The sequence below is a fragment of the Lepisma saccharinum genome, chromosome 4, assembly GCF_977018435.1.
Source record: "Lepisma saccharinum chromosome 4, izLepSacc3.1, whole genome shotgun sequence".
NCBI lineage: Eukaryota > Metazoa > Arthropoda > Insecta > Zygentoma > Lepismatidae > Lepisma > Lepisma saccharinum.
The window spans coordinates 12,092-30,272 of NC_139232.1; positions in this window are offsets into that span (position 1 = coordinate 12,092).

Sequence of the window (18,181 nt, forward strand, 5' to 3'; positions counted from 1 at the left end):
ATGCTACTCATTGTTCTTGAGACTTGTCCTTTGGCGACCCGTTCTCCGAGCGATCTGTCGTTATGGTTATTATACCCTGCCTTTTTGTGGCCTTTCCATATGCTACACAGTATTTTTCATACTTGGTATTTGGCGAACCTTCTTCTTAGCGTCCTGTCCTTATGCTACACAGTATTTTTGCAATCTGTCCAAGAGCTACAACATGGTTTTTGAGACTTGTCCTTTTTCGAAACATTCTTTTCGCGACATGTCTTTATTCTACAGTCTTTTTCAGAAACATGTCCTTATGCTACCTACTAGTTTTACGACCAATTCATAAGGCACAAAGTGTTTTCGAGACTATTGCTTTGGCGACCCGGTTTTTTAGCGACCTGTCCTTATGCTACCCGGTCTTTTTGAGATCTTTCCATATGCTACATTCTATTTTTCAGATTAGTCTTTTGGCGAGCCATTCTTGAGACTTGTCCTTTACCGACCTGTCTTTGTGCTACCCGGTCTTTTTGCGGCATATCCATTTGCTACACATTGTTTATGAGACTATTTTTATGACCTGTCTATATGGCACAAAGTGTTTTCGAGACTTGTCTTTTGGCAACCCGTTCTTTTAGCGACCTGTCCTTATGCTACAAGGACTTTTTCCTGCCCTTCCATATGCTACAATGTATTTTTGCGATCTGTCCATGAGCTACAACATGGTTTTTGAGACTTGTTCTTTTTCGAACCATTCTTTTAACGACCTGTCCTTATTCTACAGTCTTTTTGAGACATGTCCTTTGGCGACCCGTTGTTGTAGCGGCCTGTCCTACGGCTGCCCATTCCTTTAACGGCCTGTCCTTCGGCGACCTGTTCTTTTATTGACATATACTTACGCTACACAGTCTTCTTGAGACTTGTCCTTTGCAATCCGTTCTTTTAGCGATGTAGCCTTATGGTACAGTATGTTTGACACTTGGCCTCTGGCGACCCGTTATTTTAGCTACCTGTCTCTATTCTACAGTCTTTTTGAGACTTTTCCTTTGGCGACCCGTTGTTGTAGCGGCCTGTCCTACGGCGACCCATTACTTTAACGGCCTGTCCTTCGGCGACCAGTTCTTTTATTGACACATACTTACGCTACACAGCCTTCTTGCGATTTGTCCTTTGCCGACCCGTTCTTTTAGCGACGTAGCCTTAGGCTACACAGTCTCTTTGAGACTTGTCCTTTGGCGACCCGTTATTTTAGCTACCTGTCCTTATGCTACTCTGTCTTTTTGTAGCCTTTCCATATCCTGCACAGTATTTTTCAGATTTGTCCTTTGGCGACCCGTTCTTTTAGCGATCTCTCCATATGCTACCCAGTCTCTTTTCAACCCTGTCCAAATGCCACTCATTGTTTTGGAGACTTGTCCTTTGGCGACCAGTTCTTTTAGCGTTCTGTCCTTATGCTACCCGGTCTTTTTGCTGTTTTTCCATATGCTACACAGTATTTTGAGATTTGTCGTTTGGCAAACCTCTCCATTAGGAACATATCCTAATGCTACCCTGTGTTTCTGCGGCCTTTCCATATGTTACACAGTATTTTTGACATTTGTCCTTTGGCGACCAGTTCTTTTAGCAACTTGTCCTTATGTTACCCACTACTTTTATGACCTCTCCATATGTTACAAAGTGTTTTCCTGACATGTACTTTGGCGACCCATTCCTTTTCCCGATCTCTCCATATGCTACCCAGTCCTTTTTCAACCTGTCCATATGCTACTCATTGTTTTTGAAACTTGTCATTTGGCGACCCGATCTTTTAGCGACCTGTACTTATGCTAACCCGTCTTCTTGCGGCCTTTCCATATGCTACAGTATTTTTTTAAATTTGTCTTTTGGCGACCCATTCTTTAGCAACATATCTTTATGTTGCCCGCTATTTTTAAGACCAGTTCATATGGTACAAAGCGTTTATGAGACTTGTCCTTTACAAACCAGTTATTTTAGCTACATGTCCTTATGTTAACCAGTCTATTTACGACCGGTCCATATGGTACAAGGTGTTTTTGAAACTTGTCATCTGGCGACCCGTTCTTTAGCGACCTGTGTTTATGATACCCGGTCTTCTTGCGGCATTTCCATATGCTACACAGTATTTTTGAGATTTGTCTTTTGGCAAGCCGTTCTTTTAGCAAGATGTCCTCATGCTGCCGACTAATTTTACGATCTGTCCATATGGTAGAAACTGTTTTTGAGGTTTGTCCTTTGGCCACCCGTTATTTTACCGATCTGTCCATATGCTACCCAGTCTCTTTGCGACCTGTCTATATGTTACAAAAAGTTTTTGAGACTTGTCCTTTGGTGACCCGTTCTTTTAGAGACCTGTCCTTATGCTACCAGATCTTTTTGCGGCCTTTCAATATGCTACACAGTATTTTCGAGATTTGTCTTTTGACGACCCGTTCCTTTAGCAACTTTTCCTCATGCTGCCGACTATTTTTACGATCTATCCATATAGTACGAAGTGTTTTTGAGAATTGTCCTTTGGCCACCCGTTCTTTTAGCGATCTCTCCATATTTTAACCAGTCTTTTTTCAACATGTCCATATGCTACTCAATGTTCTTGAGACTTGTCTTTTGGCGACCCGTTCTTTTAGCGTCCTGTCCTTATGCTACACAGTATTTGTGCGATCTGTCCATAAGCTACAACATGGCTTTTGAGATTTGTCCTTTGTCGACCCATTCTTTTAGCGACCTGTGCTTATTCTACAGTCTTTTCAAGACTTGCACTTTGGCAACCCGTTATTGTAGCGGCCTGTCCTACGCCGACCCTTTACTTTAACAGCCTGTCCTTCGGTGACCCGTTCTTTAATTGACATATACTTACGCTACACAGTCTTCCTGAAACTTGTCCTTTGCCGACTCGTTCTTTTAGCGACGTAGCCTTATGCTTCAAAGTCTCTTTGAGACTTCTCCTTTGGCGACCCGTTATTTTAGCTACCTGTAATTCTGTTACCCGGTCTTTTTGCGTCTTTTCTTATGCTACACAGTATTTTTGATATTTGTCTTTTGGCAACCCGTTCTTTTGGCAAGATGTCCTTATGCTGCCGACTATTTTTACGACCTGTACAAACTTTTTTTGTGGTTTGTTCTTTGGCTACCCGTTATTTTTCCGATCTGTCCATATGCTACCAAGTCTCTTTGCGACCTGTATATATGGTACAGAATGTTTTTGAGACTTGTCCTGTGGCAACCCGTTCTTTTAGAGGCCTGTCCTTATGCTACCCGGCCATTTTGCTGCCTTTCCATATGTTACACAGTATCTTTGACATTTGTCCTTTGGCGACCCGTTCTTTTAGCGACCTGTCCTTATGCTATCCGGTCTTCTTGCGGCCGTTCCATATGCTACATTGTATTTTTTTAAGTTGTGTTTTGGCGACCCATTCTTTAGCAACATATCCTATTTTTAAAATCAGTTCGTATGGCACAAGGTGTTTTTGAAACTTGTCCTTTGGCGACCCGTTCTTTTTGAGACCTGTGTTTATGCTACAAGGTCTTTTTGCGGCATTTCCATGTGCTACACAGTATTTTTCAGATATGTCTTTTGGCAAGCCGTTCTTTTAGCAAGATGTCCTTATGCTGCCGAAATTTTTTTACGACCTGCCCATATGGTATAAACTGTTTTTGAGGTTTGTCCTTTGGCCACCCGTTATTTTACCGATCTGTCCATATGCTACCCAGTCTCTTTGCGACCTGTCTTTATGCTACTCATTGTTCTTGAGACTTGTCCTTTGGCGACCCGTTCTTCTAGTGTTCTGTCCTTACGGTTATTATACCCTGTCTTTTTGTGGCCTTTCCATATGCTACACAGTATTTTTGAGACTTGTTCTTTGGCGAACCTTCTTCTTAGCGTCCTGTCCTTATGCTACACAGTATTTTTGCAATCTGTCCATGAGCTACAACATAGTTTTTGAGACTTGTCCTTTTTCGAAACATTCTTTTCGCGACCTGTCTTTATTCTACAGTCTTTTTCAGACATGTCCTTTGGCAACCCGTTGTTAAAGTGGCCTGTCCTAGGGCGACCCATTCCTTTAACGGCCTGTCCTTCGGTGACCAGTTCTTTTATTGACATATACTTACGCTACACAGCCTTCTTGCGATTTGTCCTTTGCCAAACCGTTCTTTTAGCGACGTAGCCTTATGCTACACAGTCTCTTTGAGACTTGTCCTTTGGCGACCCGTTATTTTAGCTACCTGTCCTTATGCTACTCGGTCTTTTTGCAGCCTTTCCATATGCTGCACAGTATTTTTCAGACTTGTCCTTTGGCGTGCTGTTCTTTTAGCGATCTCTCCATATGCTACCCAGTCTCTTTTCAACCTGTCCAAATGCACTCAGTGTTTTGGAGACTTCTCCTTTGGCGACCAGTTCTTTTAGCGTTCTGTCCTTATGCTACCCGGTCATTTGCGGCCTTTCCATATGCTACACACTATTTTGAGATTTGTCGTTTGGCAAACCTTTCGATTAGGAACATGTTCTAATGCTACCCGGTGTTTTTGCGGTCTTTCCATATGTTACACAGTGTTTTTTACATTTGTCTTTTGGCGACCCGTTCTTTTAGCAACTTGTCCTTATGCTACCCACTAGTTTTATGACCTCTCCATATGTTACAAACTGTTTTCCAGACATGTACTTTGGCGACCCCTTCCTTTAGAGATCTCTCCATATGCTACCTAGCCCCTTTTCAACTTTTCCATATGCTACTCATTGTTTTTTAGATTTGTCCTTTGGCGACCTGTTCTTTTACCGATCTCTTAATATGCTACCCAATACTTTTTCAACCTGTCTATATACTACTCATTGTTTTTGAAACTTGTCATTTGGCGACCCGTTCTTTTAGCGACCTGTACTTATGCTAACCCGTCTTCTTGCGGCCTTTCCATATGCTACACAGTATTTTTTTTAAATTTGTCTTTTGGCGACCCATTCTTTAGCAACATGTCCTTATGTTACCCGCTATTTTTAAGACCAGTTCATATGGTACAAAATGGTTATGAGACTTGTCCTTTACCCACCCGTTATTTTAGCTACCTGTCCTTATGTTAACCAGTCTATTTACGACCGGTCCATATGGTACAAGGTGTTTTTGAAACTTGTCATCTGGCGACCCGTTCTTTTAGCGACTTGTGTTTATGATACCCGGTCTTCTTGCGGCATTTCCATATGCTACACAGTATTTTTGAGATTTGTCTTTTGGCAAGCCGTTCTTTTAGCAAGATGTCCTTATGCTGCCGACTATTTTTACGACCTGTCCAAATGGTAGAAACTCTTTTTGAGGTTTGCCCTTTGGCCACCCGTTATTTTACCGATCTGTCCATATGCTACCCAGTCTCTTTGCGACCTGTCTATATGGTACAAAATGTTTTTGAGACTTGTCCTCTGGTGACCCCCTCTTTTTTAGAGACCTGTCCTTTTGCTACCAGATCTTTTTGCGGCCTTTCAATATGCTACACACTATTTTTGAAATTTGTCTTTTGGCGACCTGTTCTTTTAGCAACATGTCCTTATGCTTCCGACTACTTTTACGATCTATCCATATGGTCCAATTTGTTTTTGAGAATTGTCCTTTGGCCACCCGTTCTTTTAGCAATCTCTCCATATTTTACCCAGTCTTTTAACAACATGTCCATATGCTACTCATTGTTCTTGAGACTTGTCCTTTGGCGACCCGTTCTCCGAGCGATCTGTCGTTATGGTTATTATACCCTGCCTTTTTGTGGCCTTTCCATATGCTACACAGTATTTTTCATACTTGGTATTTGGCGAACCTTCTTCTTAGCGTCCTGTCCTTATGCTACACAGTATTTTTGCAATCTGTCCAAGAGCTACAACATGGTTTTTGAGACTTGTCCTTTTTCGAAACATTCTTTTCGCGACATGTCTTTATTCTACAGTCTTTTTCAGAAACATGTCCTTATGCTACCTACTAGTTTTACGACCAATTCATAAGGCACAAAGTGTTTTTGAGACTTGTCCTTTGGTGACCCGTTCTTTTAGAGACCTGTCCTTATGCTACCAGATCTTTTTGCGGCCTTTCAATATGCTACACAGTATTTTCGAGATTTGTCTTTTGACGACCCGTTCCTTTAGCAACTTTTCCTCATGCTGCCGACTATTTTTACGATCTATCCATATAGTACGAAGTGTTTTTGAGAATTGTCCTTTGGCCACCCGTTCTTTTAGCGATCTCTCCATATTTTAACCAGTCTTTTTTCAACATGTCCATATGCTACTCAATGTTCTTGAGACTTGTCTTTTGGCGACCCGTTCTTTTAGCGTCCTGTCCTTATGCTACACAGTATTTGTGCGATCTGTCCATAAGCTACAACATGGCTTTTGAGATTTGTCCTTTGTCGACCCATTCTTTTAGCGACCTGTGCTTATTCTACAGTCTTTTCAAGACTTGCACTTTGGCAACCCGTTATTGTAGCGGCCTGTCCTACGCCGACCCTTTACTTTAACAGCCTGTCCTTCGGTGACCCGTTCTTTAATTGACATATACTTACGCTACACAGTCTTCCTGAAACTTGTCCTTTGCCGACTCGTTCTTTTAGCGACGTAGCCTTATGCTTCAAAGTCTCTTTGAGACTTCTCCTTTGGCGACCCGTTATTTTAGCTACCTGTAATTCTGTTACCCTGTCTTTTTGCGTCTTTTCTTATGCTACACAGTATTTTTGATATTTGTCTTTTGGCAACCCGTTCTTTTGGCAAGATGTCCTTATGCTGCCGACTATTTTTACGACCTGTACAAACTTTTTTTGTGGTTTGTTCTTTGGCTACCCGTTATTTTTCCGATCTGTCCATATGCTACCAAGTCTCTTTGCGACCTGTATATATGGTACAGAATGTTTTTGAGACTTGTCCTGTGGCAACCCGTTCTTTTAGAGGCCTGTCCTTATGCTACCCGGCCATTTTGCTGCCTTTCCATATGTTACACAGTATCTTTGACATTTGTCCTTTGGCGACCCGTTCTTTTAGCGACCTGTCCTTATGCTATCCGGTCTTCTTGCGGCCGTTCCATATGCTACATTGTATTTTTTTAAGTTGTGTTTTGGCGACCCATTCTTTAGCAACATATCCTATTTTTAAAATCAGTTCGTATGGCACAAGGTGTTTTTGAAACTTGTCCTTTGGCGACCCGTTCTTTTTGAGACCTGTGTTTATGCTACAAGGTCTTTTTGCGGCATTTCCATGTGCTACACAGTATTTTTCAGATATGTCTTTTGGCAAGCCGTTCTTTTAGCAAGATGTCCTTATGCTGCCGAAATTTTTTTACGACCTGCCCATATGGTATAAACTGTTTTTGAGGTTTGTCCTTTGGCCACCCGTTATTTTACCGATCTGTCCATATGCTACCCAGTCTCTTTGCGACCTGTCTTTATGCTACTCATTGTTCTTGAGACTTGTCCTTTGGCGACCCGTTCTTCTAGTGTTCTGTCCTTACGGTTATTATACCCTGTCTTTTTGTGGCCTTTCCATATGCTACACAGTATTTTTGAGACTTGTTCTTTGGCGAACCTTCTTCTTAGCGTCCTGTCCTTATGCTACACAGTATTTTTGCAATCTGTCCATGAGCTACAACATAGTTTTTGAGACTTGTCCTTTTTCGAAACATTCTTTTCGCGACCTGTCTTTATTCTACAGTCTTTTTCAGACATGTCCTTTGGCAACCCGTTGTTAAAGTGGCCTGTCCTAGGGCGACCCATTCCTTTAACGGCCTGTCCTTCGGTGACCAGTTCTTTTATTGACATATACTTACGCTACACAGCCTTCTTGCGATTTGTCCTTTGCCAAACCGTTCTTTTAGCGACGTAGCCTTATGCTACACAGTCTCTTTGAGACTTGTCCTTTGGCGACCCGTTATTTTAGCTACCTGTCCTTATGCTACTCGGTCTTTTTGCAGCCTTTCCATATGCTGCACAGTATTTTTCAGACTTGTCCTTTGGCGTGCTGTTCTTTTAGCGATCTCTCCATATGCTACCCAGTCTCTTTTCAACCTGTCCAAATGCACTCAGTGTTTTGGAGACTTCTCCTTTGGCGACCAGTTCTTTTAGCGTTCTGTCCTTATGCTACCCGGTCATTTGCGGCCTTTCCATATGCTACACACTATTTTGAGATTTGTCGTTTGGCAAACCTTTCGATTAGGAACATGTTCTAATGCTACCCGGTGTTTTTGCGGTCTTTCCATATGTTACACAGTGTTTTTTACATTTGTCATTTGGCGACCCGTTCTTTTAGCAACTTGTCCTTATGCTACCCACTAGTTTTATGACCTCTCCATATGTTACAAACTGTTTTCCAGACATGTACTTTGGCGACCCCTTCCTTTAGAGATCTCTCCATATGCTACCTAGCCCCTTTTCAACTTTTCCATATGCTACTCATTGTTTTTTAGATTTGTCCTTTGGCGACCTGTTCTTTTACCGATCTCTTAATATGCTACCCAATACTTTTTCAACCTGTCTATATACTACTCATTGTTTTTGAAACTTGTCATTTGGCGACCCGTTCTTTTAGCGACCTGTACTTATGCTAACCCGTCTTCTTGCGGCCTTTCCATATGCTACACAGTATTTTTTTTAAATTTGTCTTTTGGCGACCCATTCTTTAGCAACATGTCCTTATGTTACCCGCTATTTTTAAGACCAGTTCATATGGTACAAAATGGTTATGAGACTTGTCCTTTACCCACCCGTTATTTTAGCTACCTGTCCTTATGTTAACCAGTCTATTTACGACCGGTCCATATGGTACAAGGTGTTTTTGAAACTTGTCATCTGGCGACCCGTTCTTTTAGCGACTTGTGTTTATGATACCCGGTCTTCTTGCGGCATTTCCATATGCTACACAGTATTTTTGAGATTTGTCTTTTGGCAAGCCGTTCTTTTAGCAAGATGTCCTTATGCTGCCGACTATTTTTACGACCTGTCCAAATGGTAGAAACTCTTTTTGAGGTTTGCCCTTTGGCCACCCGTTATTTTACCGATCTGTCCATATGCTACCCAGTCTCTTTGCGACCTGTCTATATGGTACAAAATGTTTTTGAGACTTGTCCTCTGGTGACCCCCTCTTTTTTAGAGACCTGTCCTTTTGCTACCAGATCTTTTTGCGGCCTTTCAATATGCTACACACTATTTTTGAAATTTGTCTTTTGGCGACCTGTTCTTTTAGCAACATGTCCTTATGCTTCCGACTACTTTTACGATCTATCCATATGGTCCAATTTGTTTTTGAGAATTGTCCTTTGGCCACCCGTTCTTTTAGCAATCTCTCCATATTTTACCCAGTCTTTTAACAACATGTCCATATGCTACTCATTGTTCTTGAGACTTGTCCTTTGGCGACCCGTTCTCCGAGCGATCTGTCGTTATGGTTATTATACCCTGCCTTTTTGTGGCCTTTCCATATGCTACACAGTATTTTTCATACTTGGTATTTGGCGAACCTTCTTCTTAGCGTCCTGTCCTTATGCTACACAGTATTTTTGCAATCTGTCCAAGAGCTACAACATGGTTTTTGAGACTTGTCCTTTTTCGAAACATTCTTTTCGCGACATGTCTTTATTCTACAGTCTTTTTCAGAAACATGTCCTTATGCTACCTACTAGTTTTACGACCAATTCATAAGGCACAAAGTGTTTTCGAGACTATTGCTTTGGCGACCCGGTTTTTTAGCGACCTGTCCTTATGCTACCCGGTCTTTTTGAGATCTTTCCATATGCTACATTCTATTTTTCAGATTAGTCTTTTGGCGAGCCATTCTTGAGACTTGTCCTTTACCGACCTGTCTTTGTGCTACCCGGTCTTTTTGCGGCATATCCATTTGCTACACATTGTTTATGAGACTATTTTTATGACCTGTCTATATGGCACAAAGTGTTTTCGAGACTTGTCTTTTGGCAACCCGTTCTTTTAGCGACCTGTCCTTATGCTACAAGGACTTTTTCCTGCCCTTCCATATGCTACAATGTATTTTTGCGATCTGTCCATGAGCTACAACATGGTTTTTGAGACTTGTTCTTTTTCGAACCATTCTTTTAACGACCTGTCCTTATTCTACAGTCTTTTTGAGACATGTCCTTTGGCGACCCGTTGTTGTAGCGGCCTGTCCTACGGCTGCCCATTCCTTTAACGGCCTGTCCTTCGGCGACCTGTTCTTTTATTGACATATACTTACGCTACACAGTCTTCTTGAGACTTGTCCTTTGCAATCCGTTCTTTTAGCGATGTAGCCTTATGGTACAGTATGTTTGACACTTGGCCTCTGGCGACCCGTTATTTTAGCTACCTGTCTCTATTCTACAGTCTTTTTGAGACTTTTCCTTTGGCGACCCGTTGTTGTAGCGGCCTGTCCTACGGCGACCCATTACTTTAACGGCCTGTCCTTCGGCGACCAGTTCTTTTATTGACACATACTTACGCTACACAGCCTTCTTGCGATTTGTCCTTTGCCGACCCGTTCTTTTAGCGACGTAGCCTTAGGCTACACAGTCTCTTTGAGACTTGTCCTTTGGCGACCCGTTATTTTAGCTACCTGTCCTTATGCTACTCGGTCTTTTTGTAGCCTTTCCATATCCTGCACAGTATTTTTCAGATTTGTCCTTTGGCGACCCGTTCTTTTAGCGATCTCTCCATATGCTACCCAGTCTCTTTTCAACCCTGTCCAAATGCCACTCATTGTTTTGGAGACTTGTCCTTTGGCGACCAGTTCTTTTAGCGTTCTGTCCTTATGCTACCCGGTCTTTTTGCTGTTTTTCCATATGCTACACAGTATTTTGAGATTTGTCGTTTGGCAAACCTCTCCATTAGGAACATATCCTAATGCTACCCTGTGTTTCTGCGGCCTTTCCATATGTTACACAGTATTTTTGACATTTGTCCTTTGGCGACCAGTTCTTTTAGCAACTTGTCCTTATGTTACCCACTACTTTTATGACCTCTCCATATGTTACAAAGTGTTTTCCTGACATGTACTTTGGCGACCCATTCCTTTTCCCGATCTCTCCATATGCTACCCAGTCCTTTTTCAACCTGTCCATATGCTACTCATTGTTTTTGAAACTTGTCATTTGGCGACCCGATCTTTTAGCGACCTGTACTTATGCTAACCCGTCTTCTTGCGGCCTTTCCATATGCTACAGTATTTTTTTAAATTTGTCTTTTGGCGACCCATTCTTTAGCAACATATCTTTATGTTGCCCGCTATTTTTAAGACCAGTTCATATGGTACAAAGCGTTTATGAGACTTGTCCTTTACAAACCAGTTATTTTAGCTACCTGTCCTTATGTTAACCAGTCTATTTACGACCGGTCCATATGGTACAAGGTGTTTTTGAAACTTGTCATCTGGCGACCCGTTCTTTAGCGACCTGTGTTTATGATACCCGGTCTTCTTGCGGCATTTCCATATGCTACACAGTATTTTTGAGATTTGTCTTTTGGCAAGCCGTTCTTTTAGCAAGATGTCCTCATGCTGCCGACTAATTTTACGATCTGTCCATATGGTAGAAACTGTTTTTGAGGTTTGTCCTTTGGCCACCCGTTATTTTACCGATCTGTCCATATGCTACCCAGTCTCTTTGCGACCTGTCTATATGTTACAAAAAGTTTTTGAGACTTGTCCTTTGGTGACCCGTTCTTTTAGAGACCTGTCCTTATGCTACCAGATCTTTTTGCGGCCTTTCAATATGCTACACAGTATTTTCGAGATTTGTCTTTTGACGACCCGTTCCTTTAGCAACTTTTCCTCATGCTGCCGACTATTTTTACGATCTATCCATATAGTACGAAGTGTTTTTGAGAATTGTCCTTTGGCCACCCGTTCTTTTAGCGATCTCTCCATATTTTAACCAGTCTTTTTTCAACATGTCCATATGCTACTCAATGTTCTTGAGACTTGTCTTTTGGCGACCCGTTCTTTTAGCGTCCTGTCCTTATGCTACACAGTATTTGTGCGATCTGTCCATAAGCTACAACATGGCTTTTGAGATTTGTCCTTTGTCGACCCATTCTTTTAGCGACCTGTGCTTATTCTACAGTCTTTTCAAGACTTGCACTTTGGCAACCCGTTATTGTAGCGGCCTGTCCTACGCCGACCCTTTACTTTAACAGCCTGTCCTTCGGTGACCCGTTCTTTAATTGACATATACTTACGCTACACAGTCTTCCTGAAACTTGTCCTTTGCCGACTCGTTCTTTTAGCGACGTAGCCTTATGCTTCAAAGTCTCTTTGAGACTTCTCCTTTGGCGACCCGTTATTTTAGCTACCTGTAATTCTGTTACCCGGTCTTTTTGCGTCTTTTCTTATGCTACACAGTATTTTTGATATTTGTCTTTTGGCAACCCGTTCTTTTGGCAAGATGTCCTTATGCTGCCGACTATTTTTACGACCTGTACAAACTTTTTTTGTGGTTTGTTCTTTGGCTACCCATTATTTTTCCGATCTGTCCATATGCTACCAAGTCTCTTTGCGACCTGTATATATGGTACAGAATGTTTTTGAGACTTGTCCTGTGGCAACCCGTTCTTTTAGAGGCCTGTCCTTATGCTACCCGGCCATTTTGCTGCCTTTCCATATGTTACACAGTATCTTTGACATTTGTCCTTTGGCGACCCGTTCTTTTAGCGACCTGTCCTTATGCTATCCGGTCTTCTTGCGGCCGTTCCATATGCTACATTGTATTTTTTTAAGTTGTGTTTTGGCGACCCATTCTTTAGCAACATATCCTATTTTTAAAATCAGTTCGTATGGCACAAGGTGTTTTTGAAACTTGTCCTTTGGCGACCCGTTCTTTTTGAGACCTGTGTTTATGCTACAAGGTCTTTTTGCGGCATTTCCATGTGCTACACAGTATTTTTCAGATATGTCTTTTGGCAAGCCGTTCTTTTAGCAAGATGTCCTTATGCTGCCGAAATTTTTTTACGACCTGTCCATATGGTATAAACTGTTTTTGAGGTTTGTCCTTTGGCCACCCGTTATTTTACCGATCTGTCCATATGCTACCCAGTCTCTTTGCGACCTGTCTTTATGCTACTCATTGTTCTTGAGACTTGTCCTTTGGCGACCCGTTCTTCTAGTGTTCTGTCCTTACGGTTATTATACCCTGTCTTTTTGTGGCCTTTCCATATGCTACACAGTATTTTTGAGACTTGTTCTTTGGCGAACCTTCTTCTTAGCGTCCTGTCCTTATGCTACACAGTATTTTTGCAATCTGTCCATGAGCTACAACATAGTTTTTGAGACTTGTCCTTTTTCGAAACATTCTTTTCGCGACCTGTCTTTATTCTACAGTCTTTTTCAGACATGTCCTTTGGCAACCCGTTGTTAAAGTGGCCTGTCCTAGGGCGACCCATTCCTTTAACGGCCTGTCCTTCGGTGACCAGTTCTTTTATTGACATATACTTACGCTACACAGCCTTCTTGCGATTTGTCCTTTGCCAAACCGTTCTTTTAGCGACGTAGCCTTATGCTACACAGTCTCTTTGAGACTTGTCCTTTGGCGACCCGTTATTTTAGCTACCTGTCCTTATGCTACTCGGTCTTTTTGCAGCCTTTCCATATGCTGCACAGTATTTTTCAGACTTGTCCTTTGGCGTGCTGTTCTTTTAGCGATCTCTCCATATGCTACCCAGTCTCTTTTCAACCTGTCCAAATGCACTCAGTGTTTTGGAGACTTCTCCTTTGGCGTGCTGTTCTTTTAGCGATCTCTCCATATGCTACCCAGTCTCTTTTCAACCTGTCCAAATGCACTCAGTGTTTTGGAGACTTCTCCTTTGGCGACCAGTTCTTTTAGCGTTCTGTCCTTATGCTACCCGGTCATTTGCGGCCTTTCCATATGCTACACACTATTTTGAGATTTGTCGTTTGGCAAACCTTTCGATTAGGAACATGTTCTAATGCTACCCGGTGTTTTTGCGGTCTTTCCATATGTTACACAGTATTTTTTACATTTGTCTTTTGGCGACCCGTTCTTTTAGCAACTTGTCCTTATGCTACCCACTAGTTTTATGACCTCTCCATATGTTACAAACTGTTTTCCAGACATGTACTTTGGCGACCCCTTCCTTTAGAGATCTCTCCATATGCTACCTAGCCCCTTTTCAACTTTTCCATATGCTACTCATTGTTTTTTAGATTTGTCCTTTGGCGACCTGTTCTTTTACCGATCTCTTAATATGCTACCCAATACTTTTTCAACCTGTCTATATACTACTCATTGTTTTTGAAACTTGTCATTTGGCGACCCGTTCTTTTAGCGACCTGTACTTATGCTAACCCGTCTTCTTGCGGCCTTTCCATATGCTACACAGTATTTTTTTTAAATTTGTCTTTTGGCGACCCATTCTTTAGCAACATGTCCTTATGTTACCCGCTATTTTTAAGACCAGTTCATATGGTACAAAATGGTTATGAGACTTGTCCTTTACCCACCCGTTATTTTAGCTACCTGTCCTTATGTTAACCAGTCTATTTACGACCGGTCCATATGGTACAAGGTGTTTTTGAAACTTGTCATCTGGCGACCCGTTCTTTTAGCGACTTGTGTTTATGATACCCGGTCTTCTTGCGGCATTTCCATATGCTACACAGTATTTTTGAGATTTGTCTTTTGGCAAGCCGTTCTTTTAGCAAGATGTCCTTATGCTGCCGACTATTTTTACGACCTGTCCAAATGGTAGAAACTCTTTTTGAGGTTTGTCCTTTGGCCACCCGTTATTTTACCGATCTGTCCATATGCTACCCAGTCTCTTTGCGACCTGTCTATATGGTACAAAATGTTTTTGAGACTTGTCCTCTGGTGACCCCCTCTTTTTTAGAGACCTGTCCTTTTGCTACCAGATCTTTTTGCGGCCTTTCAATATGCTACACACTATTTTTGAAATTTGTCTTTTGGCGACCTGTTCTTTTAGCAACATGTCCTTATGCTTCCGACTACTTTTACGATCTATCCATATGGTCCAATTTGTTTTTGAGAATTGTCCTTTGGCCACCCGTTCTTTTAGCAATCTCTCCATATTTTACCCAGTCTTTTAACAACATGTCCATATGCTACTCATTGTTCTTGAGACTTGTCCTTTGGCGACCCGTTCTCCGAGCGATCTGTCGTTATGGTTATTATACCCTGCCTTTTTGTGGCCTTTCCATATGCTACACAGTATTTTTCATACTTGGTATTTGGCGAACCTTCTTCTTAGCGTCCTGTCCTTATGCTACACAGTATTTTTGCAATCTGTCCAAGAGCTACAACATGGTTTTTGAGACTTGTCCTTTTTCGAAACATTCTTTTCGCGACATGTCTTTATTCTACAGTCTTTTTCAGAAACATGTCCTTATGCTACCTACTAGTTTTACGACCAATTCATAAGGCACAAAGTGTTTTCGAGACTATTGCTTTGGCGACCCGGTTTTTTAGCGACCTGTCCTTATGCTACCCGGTCTTTTTGAGATCTTTCCATATGCTACATTCTATTTTTCAGATTAGTCTTTTGGCGAGCCATTCTTGAGACTTGTCCTTTACCGACCTGTCTTTGTGCTACCCGGTCTTTTTGCGGCATATCCATTTGCTACACATTGTTTATGAGACTATTTTTATGACCTGTCTATATGGCACAAAGTGTTTTCGAGACTTGTCTTTTGGCAACCCGTTCTTTTAGCGACCTGTCCTTATGCTACAAGGACTTTTTCCTGCCCTTCCATATGCTACAATGTATTTTTGCGATCTGTCCATGAGCTACAACATGGTTTTTGAGACTTGTTCTTTTTCGAACCATTCTTTTAACGACCTGTCCTTATTCTACAGTCTTTTTGAGACATGTCCTTTGGCGACCCGTTGTTGTAGCGGCCTGTCCTACGGCTGCCCATTCCTTTAACGGCCTGTCCTTCGGCGACCTGTTCTTTTATTGACATATACTTACGCTACACAGTCTTCTTGAGACTTGTCCTTTGCAATCCGTTCTTTTAGCGATGTAGCCTTATGGTACAGTATGTTTGACACTTGGCCTCTGGCGACCCGTTATTTTAGCTACCTGTCTCTATTCTACAGTCTTTTTGAGACTTTTCCTTTGGCGACCCGTTGTTGTAGCGGCCTGTCCTACGGCGACCCATTACTTTAACGGCCTGTCCTTCGGCGACCAGTTCTTTTATTGACACATACTTACGCTACACAGCCTTCTTGCGATTTGTCCTTTGCCGACCCGTTCTTTTAGCGACGTAGCCTTAGGCTACACAGTCTCTTTGAGACTTGTCCTTTGGCGACCCGTTATTTTAGCTACCTGTCCTTATGCTACTCGGTCTTTTTGTAGCCTTTCCATATCCTGCACAGTATTTTTCAGATTTGTCCTTTGGCGACCCGTTCTTTTAGCGATCTCTCCATATGCTACCCAGTCTCTTTTCAACCCTGTCCAAATGCCACTCATTGTTTTGGAGACTTGTCCTTTGGCGACCAGTTCTTTTAGCGTTCTGTCCTTATGCTACCCGGTCTTTTTGCTGTTTTTCCATATGCTACACAGTATTTTGAGATTTGTCGTTTGGCAAACCTCTCCATTAGGAACATATCCTAATGCTACCCTGTGTTTCTGCGGCCTTTCCATATGTTACACAGTATTTTTGACATTTGTCCTTTGGCGACCAGTTCTTTTAGCAACTTGTCCTTATGTTACCCACTACTTTTATGACCTCTCCATATGTTACAAAGTGTTTTCCTGACATGTACTTTGGCGACCCATTCCTTTTCCCGATCTCTCCATATGCTACCCAGTCCTTTTTCAACCTGTCCATATGCTACTCATTGTTTTTGAAACTTGTCATTTGGCGACCCGATCTTTTAGCGACCTGTACTTATGCTAACCCGTCTTCTTGCGGCCTTTCCATATGCTACAGTATTTTTTTAAATTTGTCTTTTGGCGACCCATTCTTTAGCAACATATCTTTATGTTGCCCGCTATTTTTAAGACCAGTTCATATGGTACAAAGCGTTTATGAGACTTGTCCTTTACAAACCAGTTATTTTAGCTACCTGTCCTTATGTTAACCAGTCTATTTACGACCGGTCCATATGGTACAAGGTGTTTTTGAAACTTGTCATCTGGCGACCCGTTCTTTAGCGACCTGTGTTTATGATACCCGGTCTTCTTGCGGCATTTCCATATGCTACACAGTATTTTTGAGATTTGTCTTTTGGCAAGCCGTTCTTTTAGCAAGATGTCCTCATGCTGCCGACTAATTTTACGATCTGTCCATATGGTAGAAACTGTTTTTGAGGTTTGTCCTTTGGCCACCCGTTATTTTACCGATCTGTCCATATGCTACCCAGTCTCTTTGCGACCTGTCTATATGTTACAAAAAGTTTTTGAGACTTGTCCTTTGGTGACCCGTTCTTTTAGAGACCTGTCCTTATGCTACCAGATCTTTTTGCGGCCTTTCAATATGCTACACAGTATTTTCGAGATTTGTCTTTTGACGACCCGTTCCTTTAGCAACTTTTCCTCATGCTGCCGACTATTTTTACGATCTATCCATATAGTACGAAGTGTTTTTGAGAATTGTCCTTTGGCCACCCGTTCTTTTAGCGATCTCTCCATATTTTAACCAGTCTTTTTTCAACATGTCCATATGCTACTCAATGTTCTTGAGACTTGTCTTTTGGCGACCCGTTCTTTTAGCGTCCTGTCCTTATGCTACACAGTATTTGTGCGATCTGTCCATAAGCTACAACATGGCTTTTGAGATTTGTCCTTTGTCGACCCATTCTTTTAGCGACCTGTGCTTATTCTACAGTCTTTTCAAGACTTCCACTTTGGCAACCCGTTATTGTAGCGGCCTGTCCTACGCCGACCCTTTACTTTAACAGCCTGTCCTTCGGTGACCCGTTCTTTAATTGACATATACTTACGCTACACAGTCTTCCTGAAACTTGTCCTTTGCCGACTCGTTCTTATAGCGACGTAGCCTTATGCTTCAAAGTCTCTTTGAGACTTCTCCTTTGGCGACCCGTTATTTTAGCTACCTGTAATTCTGTTACCCGGTCTTTTTGCGTCTTTTCTTATGCTACACAGTATTTTTGATATTTGTCTTTTGGCAACCCGTTCTTTTGGCAAGATGTCCTTATGCTGCCGACTATTTTTACGACCTGTACAAACTTTTTTTGTGGTTTGTTCTTTGGCTACC